Here is a 25,186-nt window from a genome sequence, read left to right on the forward strand (position 1 = left end):
TATTATAGTTTTATGTTTTGTGAACATTTTGTTTTTTGAATGCCCTTGATATCTTTAGAAACAAGAAAAATATACGGTTTTATTCTTTAGCATGTGTTTTAACTGAAACATAAGTTTGAGACACCCTGTAAAGAGGAAAAGGTACAACGGTCGGTATATATCGAAATTATGTTGTAGTCTTACATTTTGTGAACATTTCGTTTTTTTATTTTTTCTGATATCTTTAATACCAAAGAATTTACTCTATATGTGTTTTAACTGACGACATGCGATGCGTGAGGAGGCCATATCTTATCATACCACTAAAATGAAATTATTTCCTATATCTAGTGCGAAAGGAACATAGTGCTAAAAGAAAGAAAATCTATGAAATGGACCTCTCCATGTTTAAATAGCCTCCACGTAGACACCAAATTATCCGTACTTATGCTCAAGGAAATTCCAACCCTAAACATCACAGAGCCTCCATTAAACAATCTCGTCTCTTTTGTTGCGCTGTTCATACTGCTCACTTGGTCGACAAATAAATCTTAAGGTGTCGACCAGAATTGTTAACGTTATGTGTGTTTCTGTTTTAAAGACTTATTAACTATTATTTTTTATGGTTAATTTAGTTTTGTTTCAGTCAAAACAATTCATAAAAAATCCACAAGGAAAAACTTTTCCTGTAGTTGGCTGTATACCATGTGATACAAAAAAACAGTAAAATCCTGTATAAAAGGTATGTTTAAAAACCCTCAAAAGGGCCACATCAAATTCACATAACTAGTTTTCGACTGGTTTACCAGTCATCATCAATGCTTAACTAAAATGAATATAAGCTGATAAAAAAGGCAAAGATGTTGAAATTCTGACTAGGGTTAAAAAATAGTCGGTTATACTCACGTGCAATGTACATGCTAACCACCAAGATAGTATTATACAAAAATATGTGGGTCAAAGCCCAATAAAAGTAGTCCGTCAAGAAAACATTGGTTTAAAATGCTACCTTAAGCCTGGATGTTTAAAATATTTTCTAATTTGCCCTAGGTAACATCTGAGATCTAGATATAACTTGTTCACATGTTGGAAGTGAGACGGCAAGTGAAAATGAAATGGTTGGGAACCTCGGAACGATGACAAGACAAACGACAGTTCCACAGGTAGTTAAAAATAACCTGTCATATTTAAAAGTAAGGTATGCAGATTGTTAAAATTAGAAATGCTGTAATAACACACTCCATTGTGAAAATTATCATTTAAAATTCATTAAACTAGTTGTTATAGTAAAAATGGATTCACATAAACTGTAAGTGGAACTAGTTAGGCAAACCACATTACACAGAAGTTTTGTGTTCGACAACTAAATACAGTAATAAAATCTTATTATCAAGAGATCTAAGATTTAAAAAAGCAATTTTGTGGTGATTTAAAGTTATCTAATTTATTTAACTTATTAGTAGCTGTTGGAATTTGTGTAAGTGTGTAAGAAATCACAATGGGGGTGTCTGAGGTGTAAAAATGTCTTAAATAATCTAGGGGATGTATCATTAAGAAAGCACAAAATCAAACTGAGGCTACTATTTCCTAAAGGCATCGCAGGCTGCCCGGATCTCTAAGTGTCCAAAAACCAAAACCGTAATAGGATGATGACAGTAGGGGCTAGGGGGGGGGGGTATGAGATGTCTGTGAGGAAATTAATGAAAAAGGAACAAGAACGAGACCCAGAAAGAAAAAAATTAAACTGTTGATTTGGTTTTGCTGAAGATGAGTATTATATGTTGGTGATGACAGATGGAGTAGGTATGGTGATAACAGTCATATGTAGAAATATAGTGGTGGGTTGTATGCAGACGAAAATTTGTTTAAAATGGATGTCTGCGGATGATGATATCAGTAATTTATATGTATGTTATGAATGGATAAAATTGGTGAGATGGCTGAAGATGACAAAAGGATTATTGTGACTAGTAACAGATAAATTATTATAAGTGTGAATGAGAATGAAGAAGTTGAAGTGAGGCGAAAAGAAATATTGTAAATATATTAAGAAAAAAGTTGTCGATGGAGTGGTTGGATTCTCTGGTGCAGTGGTCTGGGTTTCGTTCTTGTTCCTTTTTCACTAATTTCCTCACAGACATCTCATACCCCCCCAGCCCCTACTGTCATCATCCTATTACGGTTTTGGTTTTTGGACCCTTAGGGATCCTGGCAGCCTGCGATGCCTTTAGGAAATAGTCGCCTCAGTTTGACTTTGTGCTTTCTTAATGATACATCCCCTAGATTATTTAAGACATTTTTACACCCCAGACACCCCATTGTGATTTCTTACGTACTTACACAAATTCCAACAACTACTAATAAGTTAAATAAATTCGATAACTTTAAATCACCACAAAATTGCTTAGGTCTGGATCCCGCGTATGAAAAAAAAGTTGATTAATAGCAAGCTGAAAATTTGTTAATAGCTTAAGGGTGTCTAGTTGGATAAACTTTGATATATGGGAACACTGGAACAGGGGCAGTTTTAATTGTGGAACAGGTTAAAAATTTGGAACGGTCACAGCACGAAAACGGCACATTTATTTTGTCCGACAGAATAGACTTAAACTCTCCGAACAGAGATTAAACTGTCATGTAAAAATCAGACTGCTATTTATCACCTGTCATAATTCCTGTCATTTGACATATTCTACATGTTCCACTCATTAAAACGCCCATTTGGTGATAAATAGCAGTCTAATTTTTGCATAAGAGTTTAATCTCTGTTCGGAGAGTTTAAGTCTGTTCTGTCGGACAAAATACATGTGCCGTTTTCGTGGTCTGACCGTTCCAAATTTTTAACCTGTTCCACAATTAAAACTTCCCCTGTTCCAGTGTTCCCATATATCAAAGTTTGTCCGACTAGACACCCTTAAGCTATTAACAAATTTTCAGCGTGCTATTAATCAACTTTTTTTTCATACGCGGGATCCAGACCTAGCTCTTTTAAAGCTTAGATCTCTTGATAATAAGATTTTATTACTGTATTTAGTTGTCAAACATAAAACTTCTGTGTAATGTGGTTTGCCTAACTAGCTCCACTTGCAGCTTATGTGAATTTATTTTTACTATAACAACTAGTTTAATGAATTTTAAATGATAATTTTCACAATGGAGTGTGTTGTTACATCATTTCTAATTTTAACAATCTGCATACCTTACTTTTAAATATGACAGGTTATTTTTAACTACCTGTAGAACTGTCGTTTGTCTTGTCATCGTTCCGAGGTTCCCAACCATTTCATTTTCACTTGCCGTCTCACTCCCAACATGTGAATAAGTCATTTCTAGATTTCAGATGTTACCTAGGGCAAATTAGAAAATATTTTAAACATCCAGGCTTAAGGTAGCATTTTAAACCAATGTTTCCTTGACGGACTACTTTTACTGGGCTTGGACCCACATATTTTTGTATAATACTATCTTGGTGGTTAGCATGTACATTGCGCGTGAGTATAACCGACTATTTTTTAACCCTAGTCAAAATTTCAACATCTTTGCCTTTTTTATCAGGTTATATTCATTTTAGGTAAGCACTGATGATGACTGGTAAACCAGTCGAAAACTACTTATGTGAATTTGATGTGGCCCTTTTGGGGGTTTTTAAATATACCTTTTGTACAGGATTTTACTGTTTTCTTAAAACAATTCATGTTAAAGAATAAACCCGTATATTTTCTTTGTTTCCAAAGATATCAAGGACATTCAAAAAGCAAAATGTTCACAAAATATAAGACTGCAATCAGATTTCGATGTATACCCACACTTATACCTGGTCCTTACTACACGGTCTCTCCTACCTCTCTTCTACCTAACATCAGAAAAAAAAGTTTTAGTAAATCTTTGCCCAACTGTGTAAATACCAAGCAAAAATCTAAAACAATAAAAAAAATTAGTGGAATCCGTTAATCTGTTCACGAAAAAATCATCTATGAAAATGATCATATTTTAGGTGATGCATAACTTTTGAAACTATGTTTATATTGAAATGTGCTTATAAATATATTGAAATAAATGGATGTCAAAATATCGAAATAAGAAGACTTATTCCAACCCAGCGACTTTTTAATATATAATGCATATCCAACAATCTCGAATGAAATAATTGAACAAGAGCTACAAGAACTTGGTACTCAGTAACTCATAATAATACTCCTTAGCGACTAATATATGAAGGGCACAGGGGGAAAACCCCGTCAGTCAAAAAAAGTAAATTTCGAGAAAACAGCCATTTAAGTTTTTTCAATTCTGGAGGCTAAAAAAATAAACAATAAACGTATAGAAAACATTTTAATTAATTTATTGACAATTTTGTTAATATTTTTGCAGTAAAAAACCAGAGTAAAACCTAAAACTATTAAAAAAACGCTCTGAAGTAAATTCTCGTCAAAAATAAACAATAAACGTATAGAAAAAATTTTAATTAATTAATTGACAATTTTGTTAATATTGTTGCAGTAAAAATAAACAATACAAAGAAACAGCTTTGTTGCTGAACAACAACTAACAGACTGACAAAAGTGTACAACACAAAATGCCGGTAACGGATTACTACAATATTATATGACTCACGGGGTTCTTCCATACACGCGCCATGACTGACGGGGTTTTTCCCCAGTACCTCATATATTTTCTAACGTGGATTTTTAGTAGATTGACGGTGTTTTGTACAAAAGCTAATAAATGTTTAAAAACTATTCGTTTGAAGCCACTCGATAGCGTCATCAGCCCATTTCATGAAAAAATTGACCAACGGGGTTTTTCGCCTGTGCCCTTCATATCTTTCCATTGACGGATCCAGCTGCTCCAAATGCAAAAATGGTGGTCACCAAAAATTACAATGCAGTCATACTACAAACCAACTCAATTTAATTAATCTTAAGGCGAGTTTCACGGTACACTTTGGATGATCATCCCGGGTGAATCATCCGAAGTGATTGCGACGATGAAAGTTATTATCGTTTACATGGATCACCAAGATTTAATTAGTCTATTCACTTACAAAGGACGCCGACTGAAGTTGTACGTGCTGGAATTGGCATAAAAAGTGAATGTCTTTTAGATGAAGTTAGACATGCACTTGAAAAACAGAAGATTAGAAAAAAACGACGTTGGTGGGTAAGACCGTGGATAAATCGACGCTACAAAATGGGGGCGTCAACGTGTTTGTTAAAGGAATGGTCTACAGAAGATCACGACATGTTCAAAAAACCATCTAAAAACGTACAAACGCAAAAACTACGCACTTTAAACATGACAATAAACATCCACGTGGATATGTTGCCGCCTTTCACTAGTCACTGCCGATGACTCACAGCAATAAAAGCATGTTTACATGGTTCACTTTGGATGATTCATCCGCGATGCATCCTCTAAAGTGAACAAAAGTAGAACTCGGTTCAACTTCGTTCAATATTCATTTTGAATGATCATTTTCGATGATTAATAGTTTACACGATTCATTTATTTTTCACTTTGGATGATTCATCCGGGATGATCATCCAAAGTGTACCGTGAAAACGCGCCTTTTGCCCAGAAACAGACGAGCCACGCTGCAGCGCTATTCTGTGGTGCCACAAAGTGGCTTAGATAGGCAATTTTGTAGCACCAACGATTTTCTAGTAGACGCCACCAGCAGCGAGGATGGCCCGACAGCCCGACAGTGGTTGGTCACTGTCGCTCGTCTATAATGGCACGTTTAATTTACATGAGAATTTATGGATAGCCATCGGAAGGTACTTTGTGGCGCCACAGAGTAGCGATGCAGAGTGGTTCGTCTGTTTCTGGGCTTATAAATTAAATCCAGACGGCATTATTATCTACACCTCAACTCATAAACCTAGTTATGTTATATTATGATAGAATCCTTTTATTGTGATTTCCAACATTCGAGATACATACTAATATGCACCCATGTGCGATCAATATAATTAAATATGTTTTGCAAGCAAGCAAGCATAGTGATTTAACCCAGCCTGAGAGACTTGCTCACCCCTAGAGAATGACATTCGGGTGATACAATTCATTGGGGCGAGGAGGATTAACTCCCGTAAGCAGGAATCACTCCACCCCGCTTCAATGCTTCAGACCATCCACTTACCCCCCGATAGCACTCTGATGCGCTATAGGGGCTCTCAATCAGCAAAGTGCTTATCATATGGGAGTCTTGGGTACACGGACTCCCATATGAAATCCTACCCCGATCAATGCAGGCCAGCGTGAGGCGCTCTATTCCCGCTATCTCTAGTGACTTATCTTCGATCTGTTTTGCTTGCTCGGGCGCCGAGTCCCCGCTCTGGGCTCTGTCCAGTTCGGCGACTCGGCGCTCGAGGATGTGGGCCCCTCATGCCCTTTTTTGGGTTTTGTTACTAATATTTTTTTTTGTTTCTTTCGCCTATTGTTAATATTTTATTGATTTTTTTAGTGGCTGAAGCCGATTTGAAGTTTTTTGTATATTTTCTTGAGGGATGTCTGAAAATTATAAAAATCAACATTAATAAATATAATGAGATGCCAAAGGTGAGCAAGTTGTCTTCTTTTGATAGAGCTACGATTATCTAGCCTTTATTATATATTTACTAATATTTGTTGTTTGGGTCTCCTATGTTTCCATCTATGGTACACATCATACCTTAATATCTCTTGCAAGATCCGGTTTGGGTGGTCTTCTAGCTCAGCAAATTTTGTTCTGGCTTTTTCCTCCATAATATCCAGTACTCTTATTTGTTTTAGGTCTCTAAATAAGAACCGTTCGGCGACGTATCTGGGCACGTTTGCAGCTTCTCTGAGGCAGTTGTTGTGTGCCGCTTGTATCTTCTTTTTGTTACTTTGACTTATGTGACCCCATGCAAGAGATGCGTATGTAATTATTGGCAGTATAATGCTATTTATCAGTCTTAATTTTGTTTTCATAGCTAATTTGCTTCTTCTTCCTGTGAGTCCTCTTATTGCTGATCTGGCCGCTGCTGTTTTCTGGACTGTTGCGTTGACATGTGATGTGAATGTAAGACCTTGGTCCATTGTGACTCCTAAATATTTAACTTCGTTTTGCCATTCGATGGGTCTGTCTTGCAATGTTAGCTGTTCTTCTGGGTTATCTCTTCTCTTTTTGAAGATAACCGCTTGGGTCTTATCTGGATTTATTGCTATTTTCCATTGGATACTCCATTCTTCTATTGTATCCAATGCCGTCTGTAGATTTCTTACAGCTATATCTAGGTTCATGTGTTTTGCAGCAATTGCAGTGTCGTCTGCATAAAGGCTGATCAATGTTCCGGGTGTTCTTGGAACATCTGCTGTATATATGGTATACAGAAGGGGTGATAAAACTGCCCCCTGTGGTACTCCAGCTTCCGGCATTCCGTGTTCTGATAGAACTGGTCCTATCCGGACCCTGAACTTCCGGTCGCTTAGGTACGAGGAGATGAGTTTCGTCATGGCCCCGCTGTATCCATAATCTCTCATTTTGTATGTCAGTCCTTCATGCCACACTCTATCAAAGGCTTTGCTTACATCCAGAAAGGCTGCTCCCGTATATTGTTGGTCATTGAATCCAGCTACTATATATTCGGTAAGTCTTAATATTTGAAGTTCGCTGGAATGTTGAGCTCTGAATCCAAACTGTGATTCTGGGATTATGCCTAGCCTGTCTGTCTCTGATTGGAGCCTGGTTTGGATGACCCGTTCCACTATCTTACTGACTGCTGGAAGTAAGCTAATCGGCCTGTAATTTTGAGGAAATATGTGGTTCTTTCCTGGCTTGGGTATCATAATTACATGGGCTTCCTTCCATCGATTTGGGAAGAGCCTGTATCTTAGTATTGCGTTTGTTATATTTGTCAAATACACAACTGCTTTCGAGGGAAGATACTTCAGAGCTCTGTTAGTGATTTCGTCTGGACCAGGTGCTTTCTTTGGTGAACTTTTTCGAATCAGTTCACTTATTTCTCTTGGTGATGTGGGATTTATTATTTCTTCTTGTTCTTCGGGCGTTTCTAGTTCTGTTTCTTCGACTTCTTCGATAAAGTCTATATCTTCGTCTTGGTGATAATTCAGTGTACACTCTCTTTCAAGTGTCCTTCTCATCACCTCGGCTTTATCTTCTTCTGTGTAGACGATCCCATTTTCTCCATGTAGTGGGGGAATGGGTTTTCTATCGTTTCTTAAAGTTCTTTGGAGCCTCCATATTTCTTGCATATTTTGGCTCCTTTCCTCCATTTCTTTTATGTAGTTTTCCCACTTTTGGCTTCTATGGTCTATTAGTGCCTGTTTGACTTGTCGATTCAGTCGATTTGCCCTATTTTTATCTTCCTGGTTTCTTGTTCTTCTGGCTCTCTTTTTGGCTCTGTTCTTTTCCCTTATCATTTCTTTTATTTCCTGATTTATGTCTCTAAATCTTCCCATATGAATTTCATATTCTTCTTCAGTAGTGCTATTTCTTAGTGCTTCTTTTATGATGTTTTCGAGCTCTAGGACTTTTTCCTCTATTTCTTGTGGATTGTCAATTGTAGGAATGTTTCCAATTCCTATGCTCACTAGGCGTTTGAAGTTAGACCACTTGGTTTTCTTTCTTTTCTTTGTTGTTCTGTTATCTTCTTCCCATGTACCTATTTCTATGAGTATGGGGTTGTGGTCTGCTGATCCTTCGTTTAAGGTTCGGATGTCTGTTTGTAGTCCTAGGCTTTTGGCCACTACTATATCTAAATGGGTTGGTAGAGCATTTCCAGGAAAGTATGTTGGTTCGATGGGCCCAATCACCATGGTGTCTTCGTTGTTCACTAGATAATTATTCAGTATTCTACCGTTTCTGTTTGTAGCTCTATCGTTCCAGTTAGGGGATCGGGCGTTTAGGTCTCCTATTATTATGGACGGTTCTTCGGCGTGCAGGAACGTATTCAGGTCGTCGTCGTTTAGAGGATCTGTTGGCCTTACATATGCTGAAGTGATCCTTATTTCACCTTGTCTCATCTGGACTTTTATTGTTGTTGCTTCCATAGTGTTTAGTGGTGGCGTATGTTGTAATGTATGATTAAATATGTTTTGGAAAGTTCTATAGCGCGTAAAGTTTGATTTTACGCTCGTCGTCCGTAGCAACCGTACAACCATACAATACAAACACATTGAACATTTAAACTGAAAGATATAAAAGTTAATGTTATGACATTATAATGACAGACATAAAATAGTCACAATAAAGTCAATGATTTAAAAATAGTTTCATTTTATTAAGTGATTGTAGAAAAATGTATGTACTACAAGCGCAAAGAGACATTATTGCTTTCGAGTAATTACCGCTCTCCGCTAGGCGTCGAGCGGTAACTCTTACTCTCAAGCAATAATGTATCACTTTTCGCTCTTAATACATAAATAACTATTATGTTTGATGACTTAATAAATTTTGAAAATATAAAAATAAAAAGTACAGAGGACAATAATGTACAGTTTAATAGTATAATATCTAAAATGTCAAGATCATGTTTAATTTTGCTCTACTAACTGGTTGGGATACGGTCACGAGATAAGAAATCCGAGAAAAAGAAAATGAAAAGAGTATTTTAATAAGCAGCAGGGAAATAGGTTTACCTACGATCAAAAATAAACTGAACTTTGTACTTATAGAGTAGTGAGTAGTGCAATATTATATCTGAAGAAAATATTAGAATGCTAATCCATGGAATGGAATTCATAGTCGAATATACAGGGTGTAACAAAAAGGCAGGTCATACATTAAATCGTATATTCTGGGACCAAAAACAGTTGCATTGAACCTAACTTACCTTATAGTCCATGTGGTGAGACCGCTCCCGTCTAAAAAAAATTTCTGATTCGGTTTCTTTGTGGATTCCTATTAAAAAATGTCCTCTTTAAACAAATCTGAAGGGTGCCGGACGAAATTTTTGGGCAGAAATTGTTTAAACAATTTTTTTAAACAAATACAAAAAATTATGTTTTTTGCTCAGGAACATATATTTTTAGATTTTTTGGGTCAATCTAAACAAGAAAGGTATCTTATAGTTTTTCTCAGAAATTGATAGTTTTGGAGTTATAGGCGATTTAAAATCTGAAAAATGCGAAAATACGCATTTTCGAGGCTTAAAAACTCATATTTAAATTAGTATTTTTGAGGTTGCCAGATACTTAGATTGAAGACTGAAAATTCAGCTTCAAAATTATGGATAGTGATCGCGTCTAACTTAAATTTATACCGTTGTTTGTTAATTGTTAAATATGCGTGTTTATCCGATTTTTTGCCAGTGCGGCGCGCTCCATTTCAAAAATCTCCTATTTTCATCAGAAAAATATTTTTTCTAGATTGTTTGGGACATTCTAAATAAAATAAGTTTCTTGACATTTTTCTCAAAAGTTAATAGTTTTTAAGTTATAAGCGATTAAAAATCCGAAAAATGACAAAAAACGCATTTTCGGATTTTAAATCGCTTATAACTTTAAAACTATTAACTTTTGAGAAAAATGTCAAGAAACTTATTTTTTTTAGAATGTTCCAAAGAATCTAGAAAAAATATTTTTCTGAGAAAAATAGGAGATTTTTGAAACGTAGCGCGCCGCACCGGCAAAAGAATCGGATAAACACGCATATTTAACAATTAAAAACAACGGTATAAATTAAAGTTAGACGTGATCACTCTTCAGAATCTTGAAGCTGAATGTTCAGTCTTCAATCTAAGTATCTGGCAACCTCAAAAATGCTAATTTAAATATGAGTTTTTAAGCCTCGAAAATGCGTATTTTCGCATTTTTCAGATTTTAAATCGCCTATAACTCGAAAACTATCAATTTTTGAGAAAATTTACAACATACCTTTCTTGTTCAGAATCACCGACAAACTCAAAAATATATGTTCCGGAACAAAAAAACGTGATATTTTGAATTTGTTTAAAAAAATTGTTTAAACAATTTCTGCCCAAAAATTCCGCCCGGTACCCTTCAGATTTGTTTAAAGGGGACATTTTTGAATAGGAATCCACAAAGAAACCGAATCAGAAATTTTTCCAGACGGGAGCGGTCTCACCACATGGACTATTAGTACAAATGTGCACATTACGGTTAAGCACACGTTAAGATAAGTAAATTGCCCTCACTCTCAAAATGCAATTTTTTCATTTAAGCTCTATTGCCGGATTTATACTCAGCCTTTGCCACTGCTAATGCTGCTGTCGGAAATATTGCCCGAAATACGATATCCACGCGAGTGAAGTGTTCACACCAGTCCTCATCAATGTCGGCAATGACCTCATTACTAATACCGCATTTATACTCAGTCCTGTTGGACAGGGAATTGGGCAGGGAAGTGGGCAGCGTGAATGTGTAAATAGCTCACTCGCGCCGCCGCTGCTAATGCTACTGAAATTGCACGGCGCTTCCTCAATAGTCGGTTTTCGAGATGGATTGGCAGTGCGAGCGCGAGTAAGCATTCACATTCAACTACTCTCTCTCTCACTTGCCGCCGCCAAAGCGGCAAGTGAGTAAGGCAGCAAGACTATGCTATCGTCACATTCCCTTCTTGAGAGTCGTTCGGTAAATGAGTTGTGAGGACATTGGCGAGGAAATGATGTGAACACCTCACTCGCGTCGATATCGTATTTCGGGCACCATTTGCACTGCCTCTCCTTTGACTTCCGTCCCAAAACCGACTTTTTGGGGAGCGCCGTGCAATGGCAGTAGCATGAGCAGCGGCAGCGCGAGTAAGCTATTTACACATTCATGCTGCCCACTTCCCTGCCCAATTCCCTGTCCAACAGGACTGAGTAAATCCGGTATATGTGATTAAAAAATAAGACGTAGCGCAATTTTAACTAAAAACTTGAAAAAACATGGTTTTTAGGGGTTTAAATGTGTTTCACACAATTTTTCAATATCCTAAACAACTCGGTTAGTTCAAATTATACAGGGTGTAACAAAAATACAGGTCATAAATTTAATCGCGTATTCTGGGACCAAAAATAGTTCGATTGAACCTAACTTACCTTAGTACAAATGTGCACGGAAAAAAAGTTACAGCCCTTTGAAGTTACAAAATGAAAATTGATTTTTTCCAATATATCGAAAACTATTAGAGATTTTTTATTAAAAATGGACATGTGGTATTGTTATGGCAGTATTATTTTAAGAAAAAATTATAATGAAATTTGTACACCCCATAAAAATTTTATGGGCGCTTGTTTCGTTTAAACCCCCCCAAACTTTTGTGTACGTTTCAATTTAATTATTATTGTAGCGCCATTAGTTAAACACAAGTTTTTAAAAACTTTTTTGTCTCTTAGTACTTTTTCCAAAAGTCAGTTTTTATCGATATATTTGAATATTTGTCAAATAAACCACATATTTGTATATGGTAAAGTACGATTTAGACAAGGCGGAAACGGCGGGTTCGTTGGGAAAAATATTCCCATGAGATATTTTTGCATAATCACATTCGTGAGACATCCCAGAATAAGGTTCCAGAAGTCGCCCACGTGAAAAGTGGGCCAATTTTTTTTTAACAATTTTTTTTAATCAAATTGCAAAAATCAATATTTCTGGCCCGGACTATTTTTTTTAGGTTTTTTGGACCATTCTGGACAAAAAAGCTCTTTTATAATTTTTCTCTAAAGTTGATCTTTTTCGAGTTATAAGCAATTTAAAATTTGAAAAACGCGAAAATGGTCATTTTTAAGACTAATAACTCGGTTAAAAATTATTATTATGAAAGTCAGAAAGTGACTAAATCAAAGTTTAAAGTCGCCGCTACATGATCCTGAAGAAATCTGTGTCATTAATTTACTACTAAGCTGTTATTTTTAATTAAAAACAATGAGCGGTTAGATCGTATTGACGCCGCTGTAAATGTGAGTGCGAGTGAGATGCACAATTGGACTGCTGGAATGGCTTCTCTCTCGCACTCAGAATTTACAGCGGCCGCACACGTGCATGGCGCTTATTATTATTACTTAAAAATAACAGCTTAGTAATAAAATAATGGCAAAAATTTCTTCAGGATCTTGTAGGGGGGGCTTTAAACTTTGATTTAGTCATATATTGACTTTCATAATAATAACTTTTAACCGAGTTATTAAGCCTTGAAAATCGCCATTTTTCGTTTTTTTTCAATTTTAAATTGCTTATAAGTCGAAAACGATCAACTTTAGAGAAAAATTATAAGAGACCTTTTTTGTCCAGAATGGTCCAAAAAATTCAAGAAAAAATTGTTCGGGCCAAAAATATTGATTATTGCAATTTGATTAAAAAAAAATTGTTAAAAAAAAATTGGCCCACTTTTCACGTGGGCGACTTCTTGAACCTTATTCTGGGATATCTCACGAATGAGATTATGCAAAAAAATCTCATGGGAATATTTTTCCCTTTGAACCCGCCGTTTTCGCCTTGTCTAATTATGGAGACTTGGTAATAATATGAAAATTTATTTATGATTTACATTTTTAGGTATATTTTGAACCATATTAAAGAAGAAGCCACATCTCGATAAAAACAAAAAAGTTTTAAAAACACTGTGTTTAACTAATGGTACCGCAGTAATAATTTAATTGGAACGTATACAAACATTTGGGGGGTTTAAAGGAACAAAACCCTCATAAAATTTTTATTGGGTGCACAAATTTCACTATAATTTTTCTTTAAGATGTTCTTGCCATAAGAATGCCACATGTCCATTTTCAACAAAAAATCTCTAATAGTTTTCGACATATTCGAAAAAATCGATTTTCATTTTGTAACTTCAAAGGGCTGTAACTTTTTTTGTGTGCATATTTGTACTAAGATAGTTAGGTTCATTCGATCTATTTTTGGTCCCAGAATATGTGGTTTAATTTATGACCTGTATTTTTGTTACACCCTGTATATAACCTATAAAAAATTTTAAGTTGATCTATTTTGAAGTCTATAAAATTGAGAAAATCCCCAAAAACCTCCTAAAATCCAGTTTTCCGAATAACTAAAGTTTTTGAGGGAGGGGGGTAGCGGTCTAAAATTACGCTGTGTGTTATTTTTTAATCACATAGAACTTAAAAAAATGAAAAAATTTAATTCAAGGAATGAGGGATTTTGCCTCTCTTAACGGGAGGTACCCTTTACCCCCCTTTAACTGTAAAGTGATTTGTCTCTTGTTTTAACAAATTGTTTGTACCAAACATGGTAGATATATCAAAATTAGGAAAAACAAATTTTTTAATCTGCAAAATAGTGCAGTTACTGAAGGTGGATAAGAGCTATTACCTCCGATTTCGTTGAACCTTCATCGATTTGCATGAAAATTGGTGAGTGGTTAAAAGATATCTCAAGGAACAAAGGTAACATGGTGCCACCTTGGTAACAACTTGCGCTTTTACCCTGGGGGTAGAGGCCACCCCTTCTCGGGGGTGAAAAGTATTTTATTAAAAATAACCCCATAATTCGATAGAGGGACTAACTCTAATCAAAATTTGTTATATTAAGTTATTGAAATAAACCAAAACTTTTTGAGTTTTTTTTATGTTAGTACAACTGTTCTCGGAAATGAATACTTTTAAAGTTATAATCAAAAAACGAAGAGAAAAATCGAATTTTTCCTTCATTTTTTGACGTTTTGATTATTTAAACAATGTTCCGGACCCTTTTGAGAGGGAGGATAACTCAAATATTATTATTTGAGTTATTTTCAAGCAATTTCTGCAAAAAAAATTGAGTCACCTTTCAACGTCCAAATGTACTAATATTCATCATAATTATCAAGGCTACCCTGACTTTTTGTTTACAGCTGACCTAAAAAGTTCATTAGTGGTGCAGCCAAACCACTCTCTCAAATTACGCATCCACGATATTCTTCTACGGCCTGGATTCCGTTTCCTTCTATTTTTCCTTGCATTATATTTTGAAGTAATGCGTATTTATGACCTCTCATCAGGTGACCCAAATACTCGAGTTTTCTTCGTTTTATCGTTAATAAAATTTCTGGGTCTCTTCCTATCCTTCGTATTACTTCAAGATTTGTGATTCTTTCAACCCAACTTATCTTCAGCATTCGACGGTAGCACCACATCTCGAAACTTTCAATATTTTTTATGTTGTTCTGTTTGAGAGTCCAGGCCTCTACACCGTATAATAGCGTATTAAATACGTAGCCACTTAGCATTCTTAAAAACTATAAGTTTTTGCAAAAAAGATATTATTACCAAAATTGAAGCTAATATAAAATTAAATAAATTCCTTACCAGAAACATCTCTTAATGTTAACTAAAAGTGAGTTATAGGTAATTGAATATATATTTTTTTCGGCGCCTATCCAAATCTAAGTATTCAAGCTTAAATAACGGGAAAATAATGCAATTAATAACATAAACTTATTAAACATTTGTCAAATTATTTAAAAATATCTATGAAATGCGCCCCCGAACAAGTTGATAGCATTAAAATTTATGCTCCACAAATTTTTCAAAAGTTATCTTTTAAAAATTTTTCCAAAAAAATGTTATTGTTTTTTTTTATATAACTCCGTTAGTTTTGAGATATCAGATTTACCTAAAACCCGTTTGAAAGCTAAAGCTAAGGGCTTTTAAACCACGTTGAAATTAATCTTTTAAACCTCTTAATTTTTAAAAATAAAAGGTTAAATGGCTCCGGTTACATGGTTCTCACAGCAAAATTTAAGTTTTAAACGTTTTTATCTCGGTTATTTTGTACCCTACAGAAATAGTAAACAGGTAAAATATTTGATACAGAAAAAACTAAAATTTGGTTATATATCATTTACTTCTGATATTGAGTATTTTTGGAGTTGTTATTAAAAGAAAATGAAAATTACGATAATTTGAAAAAATCTGTTTTTTTTAATTATATCTTTTTTTAAATATGCGTTCTAAACCGGTCAAAATTGTTGAAATCATTACTTATGCTAATATAAACAAATTATTTTAAGGATTTCTATAAATTTTAATATTTGTGGAAATGGCGTATTATTTATTTTTCACTTTTTCCAAAAAAAAAATCGAAAGGGTTCTCTTATTTTCATCATAACTTGCTTAACTCTGATGCTATTAACTTATTCTGGAGCTCATTTGATAGGTATTTTGAAGTTCTCTAACAAGTGCTTAGTAGGTATATTTTATAAAATGCATCGTTTTCCCTTTATTTAAGCTTGAATACTTAGATATGCATACTCGTTGAAAAAATATACTTTCAATTACCCATAACTCACTTTGAATTAACATGAGTGTAGTTTTTTAAATAAGTAGTGTATTCAATTTTTTATTATGTTTAATTTTGGTAATAATAACTTTTTTGTAAAAGCTTTTAGTTTTTGAGTTATACGTGAATAACTGCTTTAAAACATGCATTTTTTACGAAAAAAATAAAATATTTGATCTTTAGTAACTCAAAAATTATATATTTGTATTAATAAGTTTATATAACAAATTTTGCTTAGAATTTGTCCCTCTATCGATTTATGGTAATATTTTTAATGAAATAATTTTCACCCCCGAGAAGGGGTGGCATCCACCCCCAGGGTAAAAGTGCAAGTTTGCGTCATGTCACCTTTGTTCCTTGAGGTATCCTCTAACTACTTATCAATTTTCATGAAAATCGATGGAGGTTCAACGAAATCGGAGGTGAAAAGCTTCAGTGACTGCACTAAAATCATACAGATGATGTCAGATGCGTTAAAGTTGTTCCATTTTATCTTTGCCCAAATGCCATTATTCATTTTCAAACAAGTTAAATCAAAACAATAATTGAAACGTAGGTCGATCTGTAATATCATTGCTATGCTTTTTCTCATGAGGATCTTTCAATGCGATCGATGTTTTTCGATTTCTTTCTAACGCATTAAATTGCATGTGACAGAAAATACCGCACGTCGGTGATTACATTTTGTCGGTGACATTTATAACATTTATTCTAGTCGTCAATAGATGGCACCATAATCGAAAAAAAATTATTTACGAATTATATAATATATCTACGAATATAATCTGTTCAATATTTATAAGACTATACAAATCAAAGAAAATACCATTTTATAAATGCAATAAACACAATTGATTTGATTTTATGCCAAATTGCAAATAAAATTTGACAACTGTCAGATTTAACTAAAATGTCATGTCAGTAAAATGTTAATTATCACGGACTTACCTTTTTTTCTATCATTTGTGACGCACTGAAACATGCTCATGAAAAGAAGCATACGTACTGTTAATGTAATAATTATTAGGAAATTACTATTATAGGTGGACGTATTTTATAAAGTTATATTGTGCATTTATATTCTACTGTGTTAGAATATATTTACAATAAAACGACAAAATAAACACAATATAAGTTATAAATTCATATAAGCACAACAATGTTCTAATGTCACTGTCATTAAAAATGATAAACGTCATAATTCATAGTAAACAAGGTTTCAAAGACATGCCGTATTTTTATCCTTGTTTAACTTATTGTGGTTTCTATGGGCAACCGGTTTAATTTTGCGATACTAGTTTCTGTGAGTAAAAAGAGATTTAGTATAAAAAGTAATTCGTGAATAATTTCATGCATGGGAAAAGATAGAGTTGAAGAACTATACGTGTCATTGTACTTGCATGCAAAGTTTCATGAATGGCGTCTTTCTGGTTTCAAAGATATTTTCTTGGTTTCATACTTTATCCCAACCCTGTACTTATATAAAAGTATCTAGGATCGGTATTACAGAGTAACGAGAAATTATATGGAAATGCGTATAGTAGGGTCGCAGCAGGAGGGATAAAAGTGAGAGGGGCGTTGCGTAATAGAAAAATTTCAATAAAAATGAAACTCAAATTTGGTAGATGAGGTTTGACAAGACATGTATGTGAAGCATGTTAATATTGACATAACGCAAGATAGAACGTATGAAGAAAAGTATTCAAAAATTTTATATTCACCGCAGGATATATTCACAAATTCAATTAAGTTGCTTATTGCTTTCCGTGTATAAATATAATTTTTCTAGCTATAAAACCCAGGGATTTTAAATAAGCCTTCATTTTATTTTAAACAGACATTCATAATTGGGGTAAGTGATTAAATACTACTGTACGATTTTTTCTAAGTCTATATCTTCATCTTCATAATTCTTTTAATATTTCATATCGTGTTTTTCATTTAACCTCACTTTTTATCCATTTTATTTTTCATAGCACATGGTCGATATTTTACATTATCTTTATTCATATGCATGTAGGGATCTATATACAAATATTTAACTACTATTAATTTTATTTTATACTTGCCTTTCTGCTACTTTTCGATTATTTATTGAAGAATGTCAAGGCCTCTTTGGTTTCTAATTTTTTGGGTGTCTTTTATAGGTTATGTATTCTCGTGTTTTGAAGCAAATAAACTTGGAGCAACCTTCTCTTTTCGGGAGGACTTCCAGAGCCCGTATGAAACCTCAATCGCCGACACCTGCTATAACCAAACAACACCCGTAGGCTTGGTGGCCAACAACAAATAAGACCCCAAAGCCAGTTGCAGAACCAACAAGCCAATACACCAAGAATCTACAGACAGATACCAAGTCTCATAAGTATAATCTGAACTGGTAGCTTTCGGTAAGATCTTGTATATCTTTGATTTCACCATACATTACTTTATTATGTCTTTAATGAACAATTAACATGATTAGATAAATTATCGTTTTATTTGTCCCATCTAGATTTGTAGCGTTCATATTTTTTATAAAGACAAGATGTACTGACAACCTAAGAGATTGAGCTAGGCTGGCATAGACGATAACTATTATATTTGATTGAAATATTATTTTACAATAGTATTTCGATTCTCTGTGGTAGTTTATCGCTACAATGTACATAAATTCATCTATGGAAACAAAAAAAAAACCAAATTTTCAGATATGGCATAAATCAACATAAATCTATTCAACTTTTGTTCATAAAAGATAGTAAGGATTTTTTCAACCATCAGGGTACTATCAAATCTGATGATGTTTCTTTACAACAGGGCATCATGAAATACGCGTATATTCGTCGAATACATTACATAATAGGTGGTTTGAAAATTAAAAATATTGAATCAATGATAGGTATATTTATTTTTCGAGTGTAATAGTGAATTTAACATTCAGAAACTTTCAGCTAGATGGGAATTTGATATAGAATTTTTTTGCCTAATTTGACTGGAATAATTGTAAATATAAAAAGATCCGAGACACACTGACTGTTTGCGTATTGTATATCAACTAAATGGATCATGAGGTCGATGAAACCGAATATTTGGATTGGATTGGAAATTGATTTACAGAGAATTAGATTGGGAGGCTTCTGTAAAACAACTATTAACATAAATAAAATAATCCCTACAAATATATATGTCAAACAAATAAATAAATAGAAATAAAAATTATGAAGATTATGAATAAAAAATATATATAATACAAATAAAAAATATTGAAAGTGTATGTCTAGACTTCGGGGGCTCAGTGGAGGCTGCTCTTCAGTTGATTGAAACACCAATAGCACTTAGATAATTTATTTATAAAGACCGACACTAGGGAAGTTACCCCGGGAGAACGATGAGTACTGACTATGACTTATACGCGAGTTAGTTGAAGACTCTTTCTCTAGCTGAGATATCATAGTTTTATAGAAGCTGAAATTGGGTCATCGTTGACACGAGACCCGCGTGATTTGTGTATCTAACAAAGGTAAATAGTTCTACTTTCGTCAGCACTTTTGTATAATTTCCAAATTATATTGTTTAATATTGACAAATTAGTATCTCAATTAATGATCCACATGTTTACATATAAAAATAAATTATTTCGTGCGATCTACTGGGTGATATGATTATACTGTTCAATATCGGATATTAATTCTGAATATTTGGTATTGGACAGTGTATAAGTCAAAAATTATGAGTATAATTGCTTACCAGTAAAAATCTAGCTTATCTAGCTAACCAGTTCTATTACTTAAGGTTTTACGAATTTCCTCGCTCAAAGTTCTTTTTGGGAACACCTTGTTTTTCGATGATGGAAGATCCAATTGAGTACTTGTTTAGGTCATCTATTTCCGTTCATTTTCTGTAAGTTTCCGTACCATTTCCGTACCACCGTTTCCTTTCGATGTTAGTAACTCCCTTCGTTGTTGATATTCTAACCGATCTTCTAAATGCATCCAGTTCTCTCACTTATATTATTCTTTTATGTTTTTCCGACCATCTCCAAGTCTCTTAACCGTATAAGAGAATACTTTTAATTCAAATTTTATGTATATTCTATTTTATGTATATTTCTTTTTAGATAGTTGTTGCTTTGCATATCTGTATTGCTCTCATTCTTATTGCTTTGTCGTATGAACCAATTTTGTTAATTATAACCCCAAAATATTTACACTTTTCCTATGCCTCGGTTTTTTCGAGAGTTTCCTAATATAGGTTACAAGTTTCCTCTCCTTTGCATAGATATCTGACCCTTTAAATATTTATATTTAGTCCCCAATCTTCGTAGGCTTCTTTTAGCTTCCAAGCTAAATATTCGAGTTATTTATTGATATTTTAGATTTTATAGTCTTTGTTTTATTTTTACATTTATTTTCTTCTTTCTTCCTCTTAGCCTATTCTATATTTTGTTTTGACCTCCATTTGTCCACAGTATGTTTGCGCTATATCAAGTATACGACTTCATGAAAAACAGAAAATTCAGCTTAGGTCGAGGAGTAAGACAAGAAGAAAATATTTCACCAAAATTGTTCACTGCAGCTCTAGAGACAATAATATTTAAGAACACTCAATGGCAAGATATGGGCATCAATATAGATGAAGAAAGATTAAATCATTTTGGTTTGAGGATGATGTAGTATTAATAGCAAATAACTTACAGGATACACTTTCTATGATACATTCGCTTAAAACTCTATTTGAGAGAGCACGATTAAAAATAAACTTTGAGAACTAAACCTATCTATGACAAATCTCGTAATGAGTGTAAACATATCTATTGAAAATAATACTATAGATCAAACAGACACTTACAAATATCTCTGGGACACGAGATCAAAATAAGCAGAGACAATCACATAAACTACAGACACATGAACTACAGAGGCGAATGGGCCTGACATGGGCCGCATTTGGCAAACTAAGCCATAGTCTAAAAAGTTAATTTCCCATGTATCCCAAGTGAAAGGTTTATAACTAATGTGTTTTGAAATCCATAAGGAAAAATTTCCTGTAGCTGGCTGTATACCATTAATTACAAAAATTGAAGAAAAAGATCTTCTGTGTAAAAGGTATATTTATTTGAAAACCCCAATAAAGGGCCACATTAAAAATGAGAACGTTTTCGCTCTAAAGAGAGCATCATCAGTGTTCTAAGCCTAAAATAAGTATAACCATAATTAGTGAAGACAAGAGTAAAAAATTTAAAGGTTGACCAAGGTAAAAAATTAGGTTATACTCACAAGCTCTACATGCTAAGCCACCAAAAATACATGAGTTAAAACCCTTAAAATGTGTTTTGCCTATGTGTTTTGCCTTAATGTGTTTTGCTTATATGTACAAACTTATAGAGCACAGTAACACAACGCGCCATAGAACGTACAATGCTGAACATGAGCCTTTGAGATCACATAACAAACCAACAAATCAAGCAACGATCAGGATATCAAGACGTCATCGAAAGAGCTACGACGCTTAAGTGGAACTGGGCAGGACACTTAGCTAGAACACAAGATGCCGAATAGAAACTACAAAAGAAGCCGAGGACGACCACCGACTAGATGGACCGACGAATTAAAAAGAGTAGTTAGAAAGAGGCTACAAGCGGCTCGGTATAGAGAACACTGACAAGAACTAAGGGAGGCCTATGTCCAGCTATAGCAGTTGGATTTCCCGCTTTAATGTTTTATTAATATCATTCATTAATTTTATATCCCAGTTCCCAAAAAGAACGTCTATTTTCCAATTTATTAATGTTATACCCTACCCTAAATATTTTAAAGCCGTCCCTGTTTAGAGTGTTACAAAATATTGCGTAACATTGGATAAGTACCCCTACTCCCTTTGAACAAATGGAATAGCCCGTTCGGAGTAAGTAAGTGTTTTGTCAAATAAGCACCTATAAAGACAAAAATCGCTCAGCAATTACGCCTTTTTCTGGAATATGTGTCTTCACCCGCCAGTGTAGCAGGGAGAAGAAAGTTGAGGGTAAGTTCTACAAGTACTTTTGAAATGTAAACACATTTCCGTGGAACTCCAGGTGCCACACCTGCCGGTTTGAATTTGTCTGTTGTCGCTAAGTTTAATCAAGAGAATGGTTTGATCTATTGTTCTTTGATCATAGAAGAACCCCGTGCAAGGTTCCGCTCCATAATATTGGATTTTGACAGTGGAAATCGGGTGCATACGCAGTAACACGTTGTGGCGACGTAGCTTTGAACCGGTATGGTGGTGGTTGTTATTCTTCTAAAGCCCTAGTTGTTAGCCATGGATGGTTAATATCCCCTAATGATGTCCTGTAGAGATATTATGGTTTAAGTTCCCGTTCCAGTATAAGTATATTTTCCTGTTTCCAAGTTGTGCATGTTGTCTCTCCTGCACCCCGTGTCAAGGACACAGAAGTCTCTTTGTCTGATGAAGAACCCTTCCCCCCCGTGTAGTGATTGAAGTGTGACGATGGGATTTTGTTAAAATAAAAAGGTATGAGACGTTTTTTCAATTTTGTAAAAATTCCAAATGGATATAAAGTTTGTTGGTAAAGAGTTTAAAAATAATAAGTTTTTAATAATAGTTTGCTTTTGCTTTCATAATGGTAAATGACAGTGACTTTGACATTTGACAGCTACATCAAATCTGGTGTTGATATACACTGTCCAACAAGTTCTTTTGTAATGTAAAATCCTTTTCATATTTGAGAGTATTGTTAAGTCTAAACCATGTTAAAACCTTTGTAATATCAAAGTCAAAGTTTTGTAAATTAGTAATTGTAATAACTTCATATTGAAGAAAGTATATTTTATAGTAAAAACAAGGTTTGAAGTTTTAAATAAATGTTTTTGAAGATATACCTTTTTCTTTCTGTAACATTTTTGGAGAAATATTAACCAGATGTCTAATGCAACTGTGTAAGTTTTAGTATAGAAGAAAAGAAAATGGCATAGAAGCCATAGAATGCAGTAAATAGTAGCCCAGTATAACCCCAAAGAGGAATCGAACATGAATGTCCCCCATTTGGTACCCGTAAATACGGAATATGCCCAGTAAGTACCCATATGTGAACCAGAGGATTTGTTTCGAACGGCGTCCTTTTTTTTTTAAATAGTAGAAAGATCCTCTAGTCAGAGTAAGTACCCTTTATGTTTGATTATGGTAGTTTAGTCTTCTTAACACCCCTTCACCCTCCCTAACGAATCTGCGACCTAGTCACCGCACAACCATTAAGCTGCCGTTCGCATGAAGGTTTGCGTGTCTGCTTCTTCTTCTTTAGCCCCATTCTGACCCCCAGTATCTTAGTAGTTAGTTCTTTCCCTGTCCCCATATGAGCAGACATGTATAACGCTTCAAATTGGTGCAGTCAGTAGGATTTTTTTGCCTGCTTCCGGCTCCATTTGAAAACGCTTCAAATGGCGCCCAACGTGGGGCCGATTCATTTTTGTGCCTCCTTCAGTATCCAGTTGTTGTCTTGTCCAGTTGAACGCTTCAAATGCCGCCCAACGTGTGGAGCTTGACTTATTCTTTAGCCTCCTTCTGGCTCCAGTTGTATGCAAAACGCTTTAACTGGCGCCGTGTACGTGGGGCTCGATTCATTTTGTAGCCCCTCGGACCCCATTTGCATGTTCCCACTACCATGTCCTTTTAGCCTCCTGTCGGTTCCGTGTGTGGTGCAAGTGTTTCCGACAACATGGAAGCTCGACTCTTGTCCTGTTTTGTGTACGCCCACTGTTACAAGTTCAGCTTGTATACCTGTTCCACTAGTAGTTATAGTCTATCTACTAGTCCCCAATGTCTTTAGCCACCCCCACTTGGTGTTACACTTGTAATACTTGTAACGATCACCCTGAAGTTTGACCCCGAGTAACTATCGCCCCAGTCTTCCCCAGTAGTTTAGCCCAGATTCCTCTTGTCTTGTCCCCACAAACTGTTTCATGTCTTTTAGTGCCCCGAAACTGTTTCAGTCTGTTAGTCCCCATAAAAGAGCCCATTTTTGTAGTTTTTGTTGCAGAATGTTAATAATTTTTCCAAAGAGGTGTTAGTATGTACACATTTTGTTGTGGGGTTGATTTGGTCATGCTGTTGATTGTATAGGCATGTACCATTTCATACATCATAGTGTATTTACATTGTAACCCCATATGTAACCCCATATTATGTATACTGGTATTGTATTGTATGTATCGTAGAACAGAATTGTATGTTATTGTAACGTACTAACTGTATTGTATTGATATTGTACCCATGATGAAAGCATTGATTTAATAATTTTTTGAAAATATTGATGACATATATAGACAAACAGTTGAATAAAAAGTAACGTAAAAAAAAATTTTTTTTTAAATTTTGGTAAAAAGTAACGTTTAAATTTTTTGAATATTGAATCCACTTATAAAGTATAACAGTATGTTGTATTTTGTGCATGTATTCCTATAGATCAACAGTTTTTTACAGAATAATCGTTTTTTGTGATTTATTGATTTGGTCATTTGAGTAGATGTGTGATGTTGTTGGTATGGTCCGTGTATGAGTTTAGTCCCGTATTGTCTGTGAGAGTAGCCCCTTGTTTTTCCAGCGAAGCCTATCTCTGTTGGTGTATGTCATGCCACAAGTTAGTTGGAGAAGTCATCCCCTTGAGAAGTCACCCCTTGTAGAAGTAACCCCATGAAGAAGTGAAGAGGGAAACCGTGGAGAGGCCCCTCTACTTGTTCATGAAGAAGTAAGCCCCTTGTTTTTTTTCAAGCAGCCAGGAGAAAAGCTGTCGCTGTTCGAAGATGGAGTTCTCTGTCGACACTGTTTGAAAATAACTGTTTTGATGAAGTGTAGAGGTTAGCCCGTGAAGAAGCCCCCCCCCCCTTGTCTGTGTTGCCCCTTGTTTTTTGACTAATCTATCTTTGTAGGTGTCAAAAGGATGCCAGAGGTTAGTCGAAAAGAGCCCGTGAAGTAGTAGTTGAAGTCTCCCCCCTGTGAAGTGAAGTAGTAG

The sequence above is a fragment of the Diabrotica virgifera genome, chromosome 3, assembly GCF_917563875.1.
Source record: "Diabrotica virgifera virgifera chromosome 3, PGI_DIABVI_V3a".
In the NCBI taxonomy this organism is placed as follows: domain Eukaryota; kingdom Metazoa; phylum Arthropoda; class Insecta; order Coleoptera; family Chrysomelidae; genus Diabrotica; species Diabrotica virgifera.